We start from the raw sequence: 5757 nt of genomic DNA on the forward strand, positions 1-5757 counted from the left end.
ATTTAAAACGTCTAGTGCTATTCTGTTAAAGAAACATAAGCTGACGAGTTCTTTCAGTGGCGCTTAAGTTTAGTATGTGGAATAGTGATATACAGAGTTGAAAAATCAAAGGTTTTAATGTTGGTACAATGTTTAAATGATTGAGCATATAAATTCGCCACTAACTATTTTGAATTTTTAAGTATCAACATCTGACAACTGTCATATTCCTGATTTGATACAGACATTTTCAAATGTAGAAAATTATGGATTAAACCTGGTTTTATAGCGCTAAACCTCTCACTTTGTACGAAGGTCTCATCAAACTCCGTTATATTTACATTAATATATTGATGCGTGAACTAAAACATACATAATAAATAAAATGGTCAAGCAGTCATCATCGTGTTACAATTTTAAAACAATTCCACAGAACATGTTTAAAGTGATTTCATAACGTCCAAAGTCACTGTACTGTTATCTGATCCTATAATATTACGTACAGTACATGTATAATTCCCATGATCAGTATATGCCACACGTTGTATCAGAAGTCCATCTTCTCTGACTAGAAATTTGTTATTGTTCGATATTCTACTTCTGTTTACTGTCCACGTGACATAAGGTAGTGGATATCCGGTAACGTGACATGGTATGAGTAGGGTTGTTTTATGTGTTGCATACATGTGATTGGTTGAATTATTGATCAAAGGCGCCTCTGAAAAAAATATCAGACTTTAAATGGCATTTATTACTTCAAAAGTAAACAAAAGTGATAAAATACGATGAATAACTTTAATTAACTTTAAATTAGAAGATTAAGGATAAATTTATCATCGGTAATAGTAAATGAAATAAGATGTATTGTTTTAGGTGTCATAATTTGAAATCATTGTTTTGGTTTGTATAAATATGTTACACTCAAACACTAAAGTCTTTTGAATACTATTTTGTTATTGTAAATAGTTATCAAAGGTACCAGGATTATAATTTAGTTCGCAAGACGCGCGTTTCGTCTACATAAGACTCCTCAGTGACGCTCATATCAAAATATTTATAAAGCAAAACAAAAGTACAAAGTTGAAGTGCATTGAGGATCAACAATTCCAATAAGTTGTGCCAATACGGCTAAGGTAATCTATGCCTGGGATAAGAAAATCCTTAGTTTTTTGGAAAAATTCAAACCTTTGTAAAAGGAAATTTATAAAATTGACCACATTATTGATATTCATGTCAACACCGAAGTACTGACTACATTATTGATATTCATGTCAACACCGAAGTACTGATCACATTATTGATATTCATGTCAACACCGAAGTACTGACTACATTATTGATATTCATGTCAACACCGAAGTACTGATCACATTATTGATATTCATGTCAACACCGAAGTACTGATCACATTATTGATATTCATGTCAACCCCGAAGTGCTGACTACTGGGCTGTAATTATATATGTTCTTATGTTCTTATATCATATACAGGAATCTATATGCACTAATGAGGACAATGACAAGAGTTACATGTAAAACAAGGTGATATAACTGGCAATGGATATCAAACAATAACGTCTATTGGGATTACGAATCTTACTATATCGGAGTGGGGATGTTTTCTGTTCATAAAAAGTGCACACAAATATTTTTGTGGTTGTTTGAGCTAATATAAATCCTACACAAATATGTTATTATGTCGTTATAATTTATATACAAAAGCAGCTACTTTACATTTAAACGTTACAATTTCAAACTATGTGCTTCATTGGTGTTTAAACAGTTTACTTACCAATGCATTTGCAATCACGTGATTCATGATCTGAACAAATGTGGGTACTATTACGACAGTGTTCCAACAGTATTTGACTCTAAGATATGCGAATGTAAAATAGAAAGTAACTATCATCAAAAATAAAAAATTTAGAAATTTTATTCACGGGTTTCATCTTACTTGGGTTAAAAGATTATTGAAGTCAAAATCTAAATGAATACAATTATTTACCGCCATATAACATATCAATTGTACAGAGTTTGAATTATTTTGTAATCATTTAAAAATTAAAAATAACCATATTTTGGGATGATTATTTTAATTCCTGAATTAGTATGACAGACGTCCTTTTCATTTTAGAAACTAATTTCGGTATCTCCATGCCATATCAAAATTGATAAGGTCAGCGTTTAGTATAAAAACAAATGCACATATGAGGTATGTACTGTGAATTACCTGTTAGATGAACAATGAAATATATCAACATATGAACATTTCCAAATAATGTATAATTTCATACCCATGATTCAGATTATTAGAGATTCCATAATATTATAGATGTGTTTGGATAGTTGTCTCATTGGCACTCACACCACATCTTCCTTTATATATATATCTCAGGAATAGAGAATCTAAGTATTTTCTTCCTCAGGGATAGAATACCTTAGCTGTATTTGGCAAAACGTCTAGGAATTTTTGATTCTCAAAGCTCTTCAGCTTCGTACTTTATTTGGCCTTTTTTGACATTGTTTTTTCTAGCGTGATTGTTTATTTTTGTGTCTACAAAACTCGCGTCTGGCGTAAATATAAAATTTCAATCCTGATGTCTATGATGAGTTTATATACCTGTACTTTTATCAGTTGTTCGACCAAAGCGTTGGATCTCTTCACGATTCTGTTTTCATGTATATCACAATCGACCTACAAATAGAAATAAGCCTGAAAATATTTATAAAACAAACTATAGAAAATTAGTCATAGAGTTTAATACCTCCACAATACATACACAACAAAACAAAAAGAAATTGAAATCTAAAGGACAAGCAAAATCATGAGACAGCAAAAACAAGTTGTTACAATTAATTCCAACGTGAAAGAAATAATTTTTGTTAAAAGACAAATTAAAGAATGGAAAATATTGATGAGACAGAACTAATGTTACACACTTACTCCATTTTGTGTTGTCACTATGACTGCTTCTAGTTTGAAAACCTTCAGTGCCAGATAAACCGTTATACACAAATGTACTACAGAAAAACAACTGATCCCTACCACGAATATCCTGTCTATTCTGTTAATACGGTGTTGTTCAGTGTGGAATAACATTTTGACTTTAATAAGATGAATGATCTGTCTTATCTATGTACATAGTGTGAACACAAAGGAATAATATAGCCTATATATAATTGACCTTATAATAAATAATAAATATTTTGGAAAGAAACTCAAATTCATTTGTACTCATGTGAAGAAAAAGGGTAAGATAAACAAAATACCGACTTCCTAGGATAATCTAAAACGGAAGTCCGGAATCAAATGGCAAATTCAACATTAAACCACACTAGACGAATTGAACAAATGCCGTATTCGTGACCAGGTACAGGCATTTTCGTATGTAGAAAATTGTGGATAACACCTGGTGTTATAATTAGCTGAACCTCTCACTTGTATGAAAACATTTACAATTCCATTATATTGAAAACGATGTGTGAACAAAACAAAGAAACACAATAGACAAACATGATAGAATAGGGGTGTAGCAGTCAACATTGTGTTTAATCTAAGCCACTTTCAAAACAAACAAATATGTAACAAAGAAACTCACATACGGCATATAGAAAAAACACCTTAGCAAAAACGAACGATAAGAATAAAAAGAAAATCACCCTAGCATAACAACACAATAACGGGACGTATAAGTAGAGAGCTACGTCAAATGGATATCCCCAAATGTAGACTAAACAGTTGAAGTAATATTCATAAAGACAAATAAAAAAGGAAACAGTAGTATACCGCTGTTCAAAACTCATAAATCCATGGACAAAAAACAAAATCGGGGTAACAAACTAAAACTGAGGGAAACGCATTAAATATAAGAGGAGAACAACGACACAACATTAAAATGTAACACACACAGAAACGGACTACTTTAACAGGTTATTAAGATGATAAATTGTCATAGAAAAATAACACAATAACGGGATGTATAAATACAGAGCAAGTCAAATGAAAATCACCAAAAATATACTAAACATCAACATTTAAAATCATAACGACAAATAAAAGAATGTTATAACTCGTTATCAATATGATAAGCAATGACAATACCCAGAATATATACTAAAAATCCATCGTATATCATTTGTGAGAAACACGACGGTGCCACATGTGGAGCAGGATCTGCTTACCCGTCTTGAACACCTGATACCATCCCAGACCAAATGACACAGAAATTAACAGCTATAGACCAGCATACGGCCTTTAACAATGAGCAAAGTCCATACCACATATCGCACCGAATTGGCAAAGTCAAATGAGAAAACTAAAGGCATAATCTATGAACAAAACATGAACGAAAAACAATATGTAACACATCAACAAAAGACAACCACTGACTTTAACTTCACTTTCAGTGACTTATTTTTTGGAAGTAACTAGAATCTAAAAGTTGCAGTACTGTGGTCATTTAACCATGCACAGGTTGTCGTTAAACACTAAAAAAGAAAAATTACGCTGACCTCAAAAGTGTTGCTATCATATCATACAGCAATGTAATTTAAAGGCAAATTATTGTACTTATTTCTGTTGAGTTATGTTAATGGTCATGCAGTGAATTTTGAAATAATTAGGCTTTTCTTCATCAGAAGTAGATTATCTTAGCTGTATACGGCAAAACTGCAAAAAATGCTCTTCAAACTTTCTTTTGCTTTTTCAACTTCTTTTTATTCTGATGAATCTTTTGTAGACGAAACTCGCGTCTGACGAAAATACAAATTTCATTTCTGGTGTCTATGAAGAGGTTTTTAGCAATCAGATATATGTTGTCTGTTATTTATAAGCTAATTCATTAAAGTTAAACAAAAGAAATTATCTCCAAAGTACAGTTTAGAAGGCTACCAATGAGTCTCCAGCATATCTTGAAAATTCTGCACTAGGAGGTGGCCCTTAAAAAATGTGTATTACTTCCTTCAAATACCGAAAAATATAAATGACCCAAAAGTCCAGAGGCTCCTGACTTGGGATGGCTCAAAACCGCGGTGTGGATAAACATGTGTTGTGAGATCTGAACCCTCTCCTAAATAGCATTGAATATTGAAACACCTATAAAAACAATTCAAACGAGAAACTAAAGGCCAGATTTATGTACAAAACAATGAACGAAAAACGAATATGATATACAGTAACAAACGATAAATATTTATCAAAACTAGCAAGGTTATAATTTTATACGCCAGACCCGCGTTTCGCCTACATAATACTCTTCAGTGACGTTCAGATCAAAATAGTGGTACAGCCAAAAAAGTACAAAGTTGAAGAGCATTGAGGACCCGAAATTCTAAACAAATTGTGCCAAATACGGCTAAGGTTACATATGCCGGTGATAAGAAAATCCTTTGTTTTTCGAAAAATACAAAGTTTTATAAACAGAAAATTTATTAAACTGACCACATAATTGATATTCATGTCAACACCGAAGTACTGACTACTGGGATAGTGATACCCTCGGGGGAAGACTGAATAACAAACACCTTCATTCGGTCAAGCACACATTGTTTGTGACCAGGTTAAACTAGTTTCTTGGCAACATTGTGTATGTTTCAAGACATACTTTTAAAAAACTGACTTATGGAAAAAATGTTAATCTGCCAGCATGATTATTTTCACATTTTTTAGTTAAGGGGTGATTTTTTTTCTCAAGATAAGCAATATTTCACTTTTCTAAAAAATATTTTGTTGTCAATAACATACAGAAACAAGATATTTTGAAAAATCAAACATCAAGAA

At 31.9% G+C, this 5757-nt stretch overlaps 1 long non-coding RNA gene across 1 annotated transcript; it reads right to left on the minus strand.

The window, feature by feature from the left end:
- Positions 1–382: 382 nt before the first annotated feature.
- On the minus strand, positions 383–3077 carry LOC143051451 (uncharacterized). Its single transcript, XR_012970779.1, has 4 exons — positions 2923–3077; positions 2599–2673; positions 1771–1849; positions 383–697 (listed from the first exon to the last, which is right to left on the minus strand). It is a non-coding gene; the product is annotated as an uncharacterized LOC143051451 (long non-coding RNA).
- Between the last annotated feature and the right edge of the window lie 2680 nt (positions 3078–5757).

This window comes from Mytilus galloprovincialis, chromosome 11, assembly GCF_965363235.1.
Source record: "Mytilus galloprovincialis chromosome 11, xbMytGall1.hap1.1, whole genome shotgun sequence".
NCBI classification, from domain to species: domain Eukaryota; kingdom Metazoa; phylum Mollusca; class Bivalvia; order Mytilida; family Mytilidae; genus Mytilus; species Mytilus galloprovincialis.